At 45.0% G+C, this 15126-nt stretch overlaps 1 protein-coding gene across 1 annotated transcript in view; it reads right to left on the bottom strand.

Annotated features, from left to right (window-relative positions):
* LOC144680079 (serine incorporator 1-like) overlaps window positions 1-15126 on the bottom strand; it is a 252674-nt gene that overhangs the window by 82072 nt on the left and 155476 nt on the right. The window lies entirely within an intron of this gene.

The following is a 15126-nucleotide window of genomic DNA, read 5'->3' as shown; positions in this document are numbered from 1 at the left end:
GATGTACAGTAGTTTTGAGATGCAAACAGAGGGAGAGGTACATTTGCATTTTGTTGAATAGAGCATTCCAGAAGAGGAGTGAAATCTTGCACCTAGCTAGGAGACACCAAGCAATGTTTATGTTACTAATAAAATTGGTACTATGAAAGGGGTTTTATTATTTGAGGTAGAGTTCAAAGGGCCTGGTGATACAATGTGAATTTGCATTCAAAGGGCAGGCTGGGTATAACCTGAGAGGAGTTTGTGTGTGAAAGGCAGAGGCATGTAAGGTCAAAGCCTGTAGGTCTACCGCTGTCTGCAAAGGAACCAAATTGAAACGAACCTAATTTTGAATTTGTAAGGCAAAAAAGGTTTGCCTGGTGGCTGGTTAAGTCTATGGGTTGTTGTTTCCTTAATGGAGATTAATTTGGGAATTTGTTAAAAAGTTATGATAGTAGTAATTTGTAACCATGTGTATTTGTTTAGTACCTTGTTTTAAATTAATAAATGTCTCATTTAGTTTGATATAAAAACCTCTTAAGAACTGGTGGTCTTATTCCTGAATTGAGCTGCAACTCAAAACATACCAATTGAAAATATAGGTGTTTAAAGTTTCCCTCTGGGATTTTAAATAACTCAGTCTTTAAAAACTGCTGTGCCGTAACAATAATTAAAAATACCCTGCACTTTGGAGAAACATGCACCTTGAACATCAAATGCTGGCCCTGCCAACAATGTTCACATCCCAAGAAAGAATAATAAAAAAACGAAAATACAGGCACAACAAAGACATGAAGGCAGCATTGTTCTCTTTGTGACTGAAGATTAGAGAAGATAAATTAAAAGATAGTGGTCTTATTTGAAGCTGGAGACACCCTCTAGTAAAAGCACAAAGCACTTGTAGGGTGGTTGCTGACTGAGTCGATACTGTCAACTAAGTCCCACATACACAAGTGCAAATGAGGAAGAAGATTGCTGGTATTAGAAGAAGTGCAAACAACAGTGTGCTCCTCAGTTTTATATACATTTCTTGTGGTGCCCATCAGTCATGGCACAAATTTGAATTGGGAATTACTTCACTCGCTTGGGGGTACCACTTGAAGCTTTGCACACAATATAACTTTTCTTCACACACACTTATTTGCATCTCCACTGGACAGTGAAGTTTTCCTGTAGAAAGAGGTGAAAAATACATAAGAGCAAACAAGATGTTCATTCTTACAACTTGGAGTTTCCATCTATTGTTAAGTATTAATCAGTAAGTCAGTATCTATGAATGCAGATGTTAGCCCTGGACTTCTCCGAACCTCTGCTTCTTCTCCTTCTGAAATGCAGGCATTGAGAACTGTTGCACAAAGAAGACATCATGGCTGCTTCCTGAGTAACGATTATTGACATGCATTAAGATGTTTCTGCGATTGGATGCAACTTGGCATTAGTTAAGTGCAAATCCTCACTATTTGTGGAAGCCTTGAGGTTGCTGGGATGAACCTTGATATTACATCTGAGCCATCTTCATGCATGCAAGGGGACATTCTTCCTTTCTTCAGAAATGATGAAGGAGCTGTCCCTGCCAAAATTGTATCGGGGGCAAATTGGGTTCCGTAATGCCTGTTTTTTCAAGCATTCATTGCTTTTCTAAAGGTCGAAAATCAGGTCCTAGATGCATATGCGATGGGAACACTATCTTGGTACAATGTATCAAACGACCACTGGCAGTAATGCAGATCTGGTAGATTATGGCGTTAATGAGCATGCAATGCTGACTTAATGTCAGAGCTGCCATTTTCAAATGCCCGCTCCAGTCACTACCCTCTTTTAACCTCGCACAGCTGAACATGTATTAAATGCCTTGATGGATTCCCTCGCCAGCACTAGTTAAAGGGATCAAGAACTGTTTGCAGGTCAGTTGCTGGATTATTTCTTCTGACTGCTAGTGCAATTGTATACATTTTTGGAGCTTTCTCAGGCTTGACTAAATTTTCAAGAATTTACAGGGAATGGTCTGACTAGTGCTGAAGTAATTTTCTGCTGGCTTAAAAGTTTGAAAGCTTATCCTGAAACAAGTTAATTGCAGAAGTGGATGTTTTAATAGATTTTTCTCATGGGACTGAGCAGGATGAATTGCTAGAAGAGGGAAGAGAAATGGGGAAAGGGTTCTTAACAGGAGGCCCGTTTCTACTCAGGGTCTTGAGGGAGCAATTTTCATACCTGAAATTAGGCGAGGTCCTCCAGCACAGGATACGTCTTTGCTTCATTAAAGAGATTGTGACGGAAATCTGCCAACTGCTGTAGCCACAATATTGTACATGGAAAGATGCCACATTGCCTGTGGCTGTCAAGGTGACCGAGGCTCTTAACTTTTATGCATTTGCCTCATTCCAGGCTGCTGTTGGAGACCATTGTTTGCAGTACACTGCTGCATAATGGAGGTCCCCGAGGCTCTCTACGCAGAGAGGTAGCTCTATCTCATTCACTTTGTTAGTGAGAAGTGTTAATGGTACAAAAACAAAAATACCTGGAAAAACTCAGCAGGTCTGACAGCATCTGCGGAGAGGAATACAGTTGACGTTTCGAGTCCGAATGACTCTTCATCAGAACTAAGGAAATAGACTTACTGTTAATGAAACTTAATAAACTTACTGTTAATGGTATGTTGATTATATTGTTAAGATATACCGGTGAAGGGTATTATTTAGTTGAGTTCTTAGAGCATTTATTGAGCCTGCTCCTCGGCCTGGCCAAGGTGGTCATCAACAGATCTGGGCAGTGAGTGGTTGAGGCGGTCATCTGGCCCAATTGTCTGCCCCTCTTCCACGGCTACATTCACATCCGAATGTCCCTGGAAAGTGAGCACACGGTGTCCACTGGTACGGTTGAGGCCTTCTGTGACTGGTGGGCACTACAGTGGTTGGAGTGCATCGTCAGGCCCCACAATGACATTTTGCTTTGATTTTTTAAGTTTCCTTCAAAGTTTTGACATTTGTTGCCCTAAAGGGGGCGTCACTTTTTTTTCATTCGTTCATGGGATGTGGGCCAGCATTTATTGCCCATCCCAAAAGAGCGTTTAAAAGTCAACCACATTGCTGTGGGTCTGGAGTCACGTGTAGACCAGACCAGGTAAGGATAACAGATTTCCTTCCCTAAAGGACATTAGTGAACCAGATGGGTTTTTACAACAATCGACAATGGTTTCATGGTCACCATCAGACTTTTAATTCCAGATTTTTATTGAATTCAAATTCCACCACCTGCCATGGCAGGATTTGAACCCAGGTCCCCAGAGCATTACCCTGGGTCTCTGGATTACTAGTCCAGTGATAATACCACTATGGCATCGTTTATCTGTTAATTATTTTATTTCCTTTTAGTTGGTGCTTCAAAAGAGTATAAAGGGTGACAGCCTGCTCCTGGGCCTGGCCAAGATGGTCGACAGGTCCTGGCAGCGGGTGGTTGAGGGGATCATCCGGCCCGACTATCTGCCCCTCTTCCGCGGCTATGTTCGTGCCCAAATGTCCCTGGAGAGGGAGCGTGCAGTGTCCATTGATACGCCTGAGGCCTTCTCTGACAAGTGGGCACCGCGGGGGCTTGAGTGTATCATTAGCCCAGGACTATCACTTTGATTTGAGTTGTTAAGTCTCGTTTAAAGTTTTGCTTTTTTTGTTACAGTGCCCCTTTAAGGGGCTAAGAGTGTATAGAGAGAATGCTGGGACACTGGTTGGTAGGTAGGAATAATATATGTAATGTTACATTCTGTGAATAAACCTATTTTCAAGAAAAGTATTGGTGTCTAGTTTCATATTTCGCTAATGGGGTTTGGGTAACAACAAGCAGGCAGAGGGTCTGCACTGATTGCAGGCTTCCATATGGTGCAGGGTGTCATTGACATTAGTTTGTGGTGCCTCGAGTCAAATCAGTCGCCTTCCTGAACTGAAAGAGATTCCGCTCCCTCAACGTGCAGCTGGTATGCAACTACAGGCAGCACATCAGGCAGATGAATGCCCGTTATCTTGGCAGTGGTTACAATGCCTTCATTCTGCAGCAGTCCTCTGTGCCAACTGCATTTGACCCATCATAAGTCAAAGGTTGGCTCCTGGGCTACAAGGTTTATCCACTGATGACATGGCTCATGATTCTGGGTCCAGAACATGTGCACATCAGGCTTACAATGAGAGGCGCACTGCCACAAGGAACATCATAAAGCACACTCCCTGTGTCCTCAAGCAATGATTCCACTGCCTGGACTGCTCTGGAGGAGCCCTGCAGTACTCAACTGAGCGGGTATCAAGGTGTGTGGCAGCACGCTGCCCAACCTGGGCATTTTGAGGAAATGGCCCCTTTCACAACCGATCAGGCGAACAGGAGTATGAGGAAGAGAAGGAAGCACCATCCGGAAGAGAAGGAACAGGAAGAGTAAGGGAGGATACAATGTTTGCAGCCATTTTATTCCCGGGCTCTAACAGGGCAGACAATTCATGAGTGTTCGCAGTAACCTCAACCACAACTCCCCTTTCATCAACTGTCCCAGGTTCCTTACCTTTTCTCTATCATTGACCATCACATTATCCCCTTTCTAACAAGATAAAAATAAAAGCCAACAGAAAATGAACATTCCAGTCCAATGAATTAAACTATGGCACACAAAGATAGCCCAATCATACTTGTGCATTCCCTTAGTATCTGTCTTCCATGTGCCTTTGCCAATCATCAGTACTCCAATGAGATACTTCCCCAGAGGCTGTCGCATGGGTACTGGAAGTTTGCAGCCTTCAACTAGGAGCCCGTGGGAAGTATTTGAGGGAGACTTCAAGCAGCTCTAGGACTAGACGTTCTGGCTTCAGATTGTGCCATCTGGACCTGGGCTGCAGCAGTCTGGGCTGCTGGACAGGCAATGGTAAGGGCCTTGACAGATTTGACAGCAGTGGGACCATGAATGCTGTCATTCTGACAGAGAGCACAGCAGGTTTGTGCACCATGGAAACACTGCCATTCTCCCAGGCCAATCCTGTTAATCTCTTTATTTCATTGAAGCATACAAAATTCTGACAGGGTTCGATAGGGTGGATGCAGGAAGGATGTTTCCACTGGCCGGTGGGACACAGTCTCAGAATAAGAGGTACGGCATTTAGGCTGAGATGAGGAGGAATTTTTTTATTCAGATGGTGGTAAATCTTTAGAATGTTTGATGCCAGAGGGCTGTGGAGGCTCAGTCATTGAGTGTATTCAAGACAGAGATCAGTAGATTTAAAGATATCAAAGGGTATGAGGATAGTGCAGGAAAATGTTGTTGAGATAGAAAATCAGTCATGATCTAGCTGAATGGCAGAGCAGGCTCGAGAAGCCGAATGGCCTACTTTTACTCTATGTTCCTATGTGTTGGAGAACAGAATGATAGTCTGCTGTGATACCTGGAACCCTCTTTTAACAGTGGTACCTAGATTCATGAGGGAGCAGACTATGTTTACACAGTATCAGCCTGAGATTCCACTGCAGCACTCAGACCTTTGGTGGACCTTGCTTGTGCTGCAATGGAAGCTGTGACATTGGCCATCTGATGCTGCACCATTCTAGATCCCATTGATGTGCTGATGGAGGTGACTACCTCTTCCATGTTGGAAAGCATGCTCTCCAAACTCTGCACGCTGGGACTCCTCCATGCCCCTTGACATTGAACGTAGGCTTTCTGGCAAGCTTTCCTGTGTGCCAAGCATTTGAGTTAGAGCACCCATCAGCCTCCTTCTGTATCCTCGTCCACTGGAATCCTCGGCAGTGTGCAGCCTCACCTTCCATCTGGCCCCTGTGCGATTCTTTCCACCCCCACTCTGGCCCCTGTGCACTTGTGCTTGGTGTCTCAACATGCACAGATCACTCCTTTATCCTAGCACCTTAAATGTATGCAGTATCAGTCTCTGATTTTTAAAGTTATTTTTAAAAGCCACATTGTTAAAGGCATCAAAATATGGTGTCTGGAGATCATCAGGCTTCTCTTGTGAATTGAAACTATCCTGTCTCCAGAGAGAACAAAAGTGTACATTACTGACTGATGTGACTTGTGGGTCAGCCCAATAGGTAAACACAACCCATCGACACCTCATTGTAATATGATGGTTTGTCCTTCAAGCGCAAAGGCCTTTGGCTGTCTGAAACCACACAGTTGAAAAGCTACAGTCCATAATGCTTATCAAACTGACATTACCTTATTTAAACAATGACTTGACACTTGATACGAGGCTACATGGTTAAGGCAGCCAAATTTGCTCTCTGCATTTAAAACCGAGCAGCAGAAGTCCAGCAAAAATCCCATCAGCGAGTCCACGAAACACCATTCAAAACTACTGGATCACTGCAGTCAAAGAAGCAACCAAGGTCCCCAGCAGCAATACCTTGAAAGAGGAAGAAGGATTCTCTTATATCCTTCAAGTTCATCTGAGAGAACAACTTCCTGGCAGATCAAGTACAGGAACCTTCCGAGCTTTTGAGAAATCTCTGCCTAGCAGGGCCTTCACTCCAGATGAAGCATCAACTCAACTAAGAAGCATCAGGCCTGCGACAAAAGAGAGACTGAGATAAATTTTGCTTTTATAACTCGCGTTTTTATCTTCATCTGAATCTAATTTTTTGTGTATTTGCTAGTGTGGGTGAGTTAAGTGGGTGAGACGTCCTGTTTTCATTAATCTCCAGGGCAAGTGTGTAAGAAATAAATTAACCTTCCTCATTTTTAAATACATAAAAGCTTGCTGCTTGATTATTGAAAATTAAGTAAACCATTCTGAGGGTAAGAAAACACACATCTACTCACAAGCATTTTGATCAGGGGAAATAGAAAGAATAGAAACGCGCAAAATTTGTCCATGACAAGAGATTGAGGGATGAAGGAGAAGTGGAATGAGAGAAGTGGTTTGGGAATGTGGATACCCTCATTATCAATCACTTTAGGGCCACCAGTGGCCACAGCCTCAGGGATGCGACTTCCCATGATGGCCAGCACTGTCTCCGCCCCTGGTGTTAAACTTGCAGGCCGCTTATCTTCCTCCTGTTCATTCTTGCTGCCTGCTGAAATGCACCACCTTCTCCTACAATAAAAAAATATCCCAGGGAGTGTTGTGTAATTTGTTTGGTGATGTAGCTGTCAATGGTCGAATTTTACCAGTGAGTGAGCCATGAGTTGTGGGTGTGGAGGCTTACAGCAGTGTTAAGCGTGTGAAGGTGAGGTGGAGATTGTTGCTGCATGGGTGATGGGGGTGTACTGAATTGAGCACTGGATGGGGGTACTGGGGCAGTGGGTAGACTATGTCATTTGAAGATAAACTCACTCACCTTGAGAACTCATGTGAGACTATTACACTTTTTCCTGCATTGGAGCAACCCTCCTGGCATTGACATCCTCCACTACTTGTTCAAACTGCCTTCAGCATGTGTCTGGAAGGTCTCCTGCTCCCTCTGCATATTCAGGACACCTTTCCTTCTTTCCTTCTCTCCAGTGGAATTTCCAATGCATTTTCTGCTTGCTCTCTGGCATGTTCTGCTATTGCTCAAAGTAACAGCACTAATTCATTTTGAAAAACTTACACAATTTGTTGCAGCCACAATGTACCTCCTCTTTAAAAGGATAGATTCTTGATTAATGAGGTGAAAGGTTATTGGAGGTAGGCGGCAATGTGGGGTTGAGGTAACATTCAGATCAACCATGATCTTACTGAATAGCAGAGCAGGCTTGAGGGGCCGAGTGGTCTACCCCTGCTCCTAATTCGTTTGTTCGTATGCCACTGAAGACCCACAGTGAGCCATTGCAGTTAGGCGTCTCACTAGACCCAGGGGCTACAGATGGCGCTCGTCATTCATGCAGATGACCGAGAACCAGTGGCACCAAAGACTGCGCAGGTCCAGGGAACTGGTCGGTCACATCTGCCACCTGTTGCAAGATTTGACGCCATGGGGACATGGAGGGCATCCACTGCCAGTGGCCGTGAAAGTGACTGCAGTGCTCAATTTCCACACCAGTAGCTTCTTTCAGGGCTCCACAGGTGACCTCTGTGGGATCTCACAAGCCTCCATATACAAGTACATCCAGGAGGTCATGGATGCCATATTCGCAAGAACACACAACTTTGTGCATTTCACCCTGGATCAGGAAAGCCAGGAAGCAAGAGTGCTGGGATTTGCACAGGTGCAGAGTGACATCGACTGCACTGACATGGTGCTTAGATCTCCATGGCGACAAGCAGTCAACTACATCAACTGTAAGGGCTTTCATTTGCTGAATGTTCAGCTAGTATACAACCAACACAAACACATCCTATGGGCAGAATTGTGCCACATTTGTACCAAGTGTGGTAGCAGGCGGGGAAAAAGACATTTCTCCCGCTGACTGCAATGGTGGGTTTTCATGCCATAACATCCCAATCCCGCCTCATTATTCATGCATCCCCGGGAAATACAGCGTCTCGATGGTGGAAGGACTCTCATTCGCCCACCACATTGTCACCTTCTGTTTCACTACGCTGTGCGCCACATTGAAAGCACAGTCGCGTGCACTCTCAATGCTCCCAGCTCAGGACTGCTGCACAGGAATCATAGCCCCGAAAGGCAAGAAGACTGCAGCAGTTTGGTTTAATGACACGTCCCTCGAGGGCCTTTTGGATGCAGTGGAGGCCCGCCATGATGTCCTCTACCCCAGCTCTGGCCGCAGGATGGGCAGCAGTGTTACCAAGCAAGCTTGGGGGGCAGTGGCAGCGGTGGTAAGCGTCAATACCCTTCAAAAGAGGACAGCCACCCAGTGCTGCTGCAGGATGAATGGTCTCATCTGTTCTGCCAGGGTAAGTCACTCTTCTCATCATTCTCAACTCACACACTCACAAACCCATCACACATCCAAAGGGATCTCACACCTCAAGGGACAACACCACTAACTCTCACACACACTCAGGCTCATATCCTCTGGAACTTGCGTCCTCACCCAGTCCAAGTCTCCGCTCACCACACAAACATTCCATGCAGTGCCATGTGTCCTGCTCACACTCTCTCCATCTGTTTTCATGCAGGAGAAGCCTGCTCACAACAGCAGGGAGAGGTCCAGTCCATAAAAGTATTCTGATGCATTTTAAATGTAACCTGAGCAATCATTTTAAAAGCTGGAGAATTTCTTGATCTTTAGATTGTGCTGACAATAGTTTTATTTACTGAAAACAAAAACATCTTTAAATGTGGGTGGATGTGTGTGTACATACCTGTGCAATACCAAGGGAGATCAACTGGTGTATTTAAAAATCTTAGAATAAATGTGTAAATCATCCTCAAAGTGATAATATTGGCCTGAATTTTTCAGATGGCGGGCTCTCGCTTCCTGGCATCTGAAGAGTGGGCGGGAAACACATCCTTGTCGACTGAGTGCCCCACAGCCATTTTATGCTCAAATGAGCGTCAATTGGCTGCAGGCGGGATTTCCGCCCCTCACTCGGAAGGAAGTCTCGTTTTAGAGAGCTAACGGGCAATCTGATTGTCAGACAGAAGAGGAAGCACACAAATATGCCTGAGCCTAATTCCCAGAACTGGAGGACAAGATAAGTTTAAGGCCTCCCAAGGCAAGAAGGATAGGGAAGGCCTGGGAGGTAGGGTGGGGAGGGGCAAGGGTTGATCGGGGTGTTGAGGAAAAGGCCAGGGTAGGGAGGTCCAGTGGCCAACAGGCCTTAAGAGGGGTTGTGGGGGTGGGGGGCACCCACAATCAGAAGTGGGCTTCAGATGGAGGCGCCCTCCCCCCTTCCTGCCCGAGATCTAGGCCCGTTCTTTGTCGGCCTTACCCCACGCCAGCTAAGTCCACCCTAAAAGTGAGGCTGGGCTGGAAACGGCCCTTAAGGGCCTCAATTGGGGCAATGATGGGCATCCCATCCGAGGCCTTGCCCTCCCCAGTGTAAAATCTCTGCGTGGTCAGCGCAGGCGTGAATCCAGAGGGAGTCCCGTTCTTTCATTTTCACGCTCCTCCCGCCGCCTAAAAGTCCGCTGGTGAGGCAGTGTGAAATTCTGACCCTTGTTCTTCAGAGAAGAAAATGAATGCGATACACTTATTACAAAGAGACTCGTCTCACTCATCTCAGTTTTCTGCTACCAAAATTAAAATGTGGATATCATAAGTCACTAATTACATTTTCATCTCTTGTTAGAGCTTTAAGGTATTCACTTAAGCACTTAGTGCTAAAATGCAACAGCTAAAGTAAGGAGAACAGGATGCATTTCTTTTCCGATCAATTTTCCATCAGCAGTTCTATGCAGGACACATAATGACCCAACTTCTGAAGAGCATATTAGTGGGAAAAGAATAAGGGCTAGATTTTACGCTCCTCTGCTGGCCGCTTTGAAGGAAGGTAGGGGCTCGTAAAATCCAGCTTGTGGCCTTCCCACCGCCCACCCACCCACCCGCCCTCCCGACCTGTATGAAACTTCACAGGGGTCGGTGGAGGCGTTGGGCGGCCTGGCCACCCTTGGACATATTGAGGCCCTTAAGGGCCTTATCCCACTCCCACTGCTATTTTACTCACAGCAGGGGGAGGGCCACATTAAGCGGGTAGCCCAGCAGCCTTAGCTGAGCGGGCTAGTGTCAGGCAAGGGGCAGTCGAGTGTTGGGTGCAACCTCCTTCGTGGGTCCCCTGTGCCCATCGGAGGCATCCCACCCAAGATCACATTTCCCCCCTCACTTACTCCTCGACCTCTCAAATTCAACCTGCCACCCCCCTCAACCTGCCAGTCTGACACAAGCGAAATACCCCCCTCCCACTCCACTTATCTTGGTCTCTGTCAGGTTCCAGCTACAAGATCCATTGGGGACTGCTTGTAGTCCCAGTAGTGGCCAATGCTGCCACCTGGCACTGCTCAGGTAGCCAGCAGCTCTCTGAGGTGGCATCCTGCCCCTGAGGGGCAGAAATACCACTTTCAGCCTATTAAGGGGTAATTGGTCATTAAGCAACATTGGCCACTGACATTTTAGCCAGGGTGATGGGGACGAAAGCACCCATAAATCCATCCCTAAGTGTTAAATGTTTAAGTTATAAACCAAGGAGCCACTATCTCTTCTTGACATAATCACAAGAAGAATGGCATTCTAAAGTTAATGGAACATTGCTTTTAGCGCAATTATATTATCTTCTGCTCATTTTATCTCACATTGTTTATTATTCTCAACCTATAAGCAATCTGGCAATGTACTTTTAAAGTGTATGATTTTATTGTCTATTCCCTCATAAGGCCGTATAATGTTTTAAATATATAACTGGCTTGATATGCATTAAGAGAAAATCAATTACCAGCCTGTAACTGAGCCATATTGACCAGAAATACTCAAATTTCATTTCTGTTTTTTTTATGTTAGCTATCCTTGATGGAGATGATAGTAATGCTCTGAATAAGTGTCTTAGACCTGAAAGGTTGGCTCACTTGATTTGTGATTCTCCATTGCTGCTGGCTGATCTGAGATATTACCAGCTTTCTCGTTTTTTTTTTCAGAGGTACTGAGGTTGATTCTAGGGGAAACAATAGCGTGGCGGCAATGTCACTGAACTAGTAATCCGGAGGCTCAGGTTATTGCCTTGAGGACATTGGTTTAATCCCACATTTCAGCTGGTGGAATTTAAATTCAATTGATTAATAAAAATCTGAATTGAAAGCTAGTCTCAGTAATGGTGACCATGAAACAATCATCAATTGTCGTAAAAAACCACCTGATTCACTAATGCCCTTTAGGGAAGGGAATCTGCCATCCTTTTCTGGTCTGGGCTACATGTGACTCCAGACCCACAGCAATGTGGTCGACTCTCAACATGGGCAGAACCAGCAGAGGAGGCAGCACAGTGGTATACAGTTTTGAAGGAGTTGCCTGGGAGTCCTCAACATTGACTCCGGACTCCATGAAGTCTCATGCATCAAGTCAAACATGAACCTACTGATTATGACCTACCACCTCAGCTGATGAATCAATATTCCTCCATGTTGAACATCAATTGGAAGAAGCACTGAGGATGTAAAGGGCACAGAATGTTCTCTGGTTAGGGGACTTCAATGTCCATCACCAAGAGTAACTCATTAGCACCATTACTGAATTACTGACTAAGCTGACCGAGTTCTGAAGGGCATATCTACCAAACTGGGCCCAACAGCAGGTTGTGAAGGAACCAAGATGAGGGAAAAACCTGCTGGGCTTTGTCCTCCTCACCAATCTACCTGTTGCAGATGCATCTTTCCATGACAGTATAGTAAGAGTGACCACTGTCCAGTCCCTGTGAAGGCAAAGTCCTATCTTCATACTAAGCATACTCTCTATCGTGTTGTATGGCACTACCAATGTGCTAAATAGGATAGATCAGAACAGATCTAGCAGCTCAAAACTGGGCATCCATGACGTGCTGTGGGCCATCAGCAGCAGAATTGTATTCAACCACAATCTGCAAGCTCACAGTCCAGCATATTCCTCATTCTACCATTACCATAAAGCCAGGGGATCAATGGTTCAATGAAGAGTGCAGGAGGACATGCCAGGAGCTGCACCTGGCATACTTAAAAATGAGATGTCAACCTAGTAAAGCTACAACACAGGACTACTTGCATGACAAACAGCGGAAGCAGCCTGTGATAGACAGAACAAAGTGATGCCATGACCAAGGGATCAGAGCAAAGCTCTGCAGTCCTGCACATCCAGTCGTGAATGGTGGTGGACAATTAAACAAATAACTGGAGGAGGAGGCTCCACAAATATCTTCATCCTCGATGATGGGGGAGCCAAGCACATCAGTGTAAAAGACAAGGCTGAAGTTTTTGCTACAATCCTCAGCTACAAGTGCCGGCCTCCTCCTGAGGTCCCCAATATCATAGCTGCCAATCTTCAGTCAATTCAATTTACTCCATGTGATAACAAGTGTTAGACTTCACCTTGTTGGCACATTTGTGTAATTAGAAAGGCTTAAATGATTAAAATGCACTGTACATAAGCTTAGTAATGAAAAGTCTTAATTTATGTGTATTATTGGCATGATTCATGACTTTTGAGGTATGGTGTTAAGAAAGTCTTAAAGTTGGCATCTCTTTAAGTGCCAAATACTGTGATTTAGCTTTAAGAAAGAACATGTGGATCTGTTGGGAGTGAACTGAAGTTATAACTAGGACACATTTGCACATTTGTCTCTGGTGAGTCCAGTTTAGCAGTAAAGAGAAGCCAAATCTACAATGCTGATTGGCCAGGAAGGTAGCCCAAGGACTAGATGTTCCAGGGTCTCTGGTCAAAGATATAGGTTATAGTTTAGCAGTTAGAAGGGATGCCAAGGCTGCAAAGCTGATTGGCTAGAAGAATGATCTTGGGCCTAGAATGTTCCAAGGACCTCTGATTGTTATGAGGGCACTATGTGCACTCTTCCCATTGGTCAACAGTTGCAAATATTGGGTTAGAAGTTGTTGCATTGATCCAGGCGCACATACTTGGACTAAATGTTGCAAAGCTATCTGCAAAGAGGGTATAAAATAAGGGTGCTTAGTTAGTGACTAAAGTATTTATCATGGGCGGAGGTGTTGCTGCAAGAACCAGTATTAGAGATCAGTGAATCCAGCATAGACAGAACTTCCAGGGCTAAAGTAATTGCCTTGAGAGTGGGAATAGAAAATGTATAGCCACTTAGCTGCCAAGAAATCATTTGAGTCAGTTAAAGTCTAGCTTAGGAGAATCAGTAGTCAAGTGCACTCTTAGTTATTTAGGGAAAGCCACAGATTTTGTTAGAAAGCTGTTCTACCAGAGTGAGAAAGAGACCACCAGTAGGCAACTGTGAAGTGTGTAGCTTCAGCAGTTAAGGCGGACTGGAAGCTGTAGGTTGGAAAAGAGTGCACTAGAGTTGAAGTCTTAAAGCTGCAAAGGGATTTGCATGTATCTTAGAGCTGAGCTGGCTAAGCTAAAATTTTGAAGGACGTTGTGAGTCAAGAGACCAGGTTCAAGGAACCAAGAAGAGAAGACCCCAGAAGTCCCATGATCCACGAGACAGACAGACCAACACGTGTTGAACTTGAGCATCATGCTATGTCTCCACTAATGAAATGTTAAGTATCAATCTTTATTGTCCAACAAACCTTGTCAGTTTGCATTCTAAATAACCATATTCTTTTGCCAATATGGTTGTTCCTCAATAAGAATTTTCTTACTCTAGTTTTAGTATAGAGTCCAAATCCCTACACAAGAAATGGCTATAAGACACTGGATACTGCAAAGGCCCTGACAACATCCCAGTGATATTACTGAAGACTTGTGCTCCAGAGCTACCCATGCACCAAGTCAAGTTGTTCCTGTACAGCTACAACACTGGCATCTACCCAACAATATGGAAAAATTGCCCAGGTATGTCCTGTCTACAAAAGCAGGGCCAATGCAATCCGGCCAATTGCCGCCCCATCAACTTCCTCCCGATCATTAGCAAAGTGATAAAAGGTATCGTCGACAGTGTGATCAAGCAACACTTACATAGCAATAACCTGCTCACTGATGCTCAGTTTGGGTTCCACCAGGGTCATTCACTCCTGATAAAGGCAAAATACTGCGGATGCTGGAAATCTGAAACAACAGAAAATGCTGGAAAAACTCAGCAGGCCTAACAGCATCTGTGGAGAGAAAGATAGAGTTAACGTTTCGAGTCCGTATGACTCTTCAAATGGACTTGAAACATTAACTCTGTCTTTCTCTCCACAGATGCTGTTGGACCTGCTGAGTTTTTCCAGCATTTTCTGATTTTGTTTCACTCACTGCTGACCTCATTACAGCTTTGGTCAAAACATGATAAAAAGAGCTGAACTCAAGAGGGGAAGGTAAGAATGCTGCCCTTGACATCAAGGCAACATTTAACTGAATATGACATCAAGAAGCCTGAATAGCCCGGGCAGCATTGTTTCAGTATACCAATGGTGTGCAGTATCATATTTTGTGTAGCTGCATGGCTTTCAGTGTATGTATGACCGCATGCGTGCATGGATTGCGTACAGGAGTCATGAGCCATGTGGCCAGTGGATAGTCCAGTGGTCACACTAGATTTGCCGTGATGGCTCAAATGTAGCTGGCAAAGCAGACTGCACAGAATGAAGGGATCATGACTTCTGCCAGGATAACAGGCCAGCCATGACTTATTGACTATA

The sequence above is a fragment of the Cetorhinus maximus genome, chromosome 4 (assembly GCF_964194155.1).
Source record: "Cetorhinus maximus chromosome 4, sCetMax3.hap1.1, whole genome shotgun sequence".
NCBI lineage: Eukaryota > Metazoa > Chordata > Chondrichthyes > Lamniformes > Cetorhinidae > Cetorhinus > Cetorhinus maximus.
The sequence above is the reverse complement of the archived record's forward strand: the minus strand, read 5'-3'. Positions and strand labels throughout refer to the sequence as shown.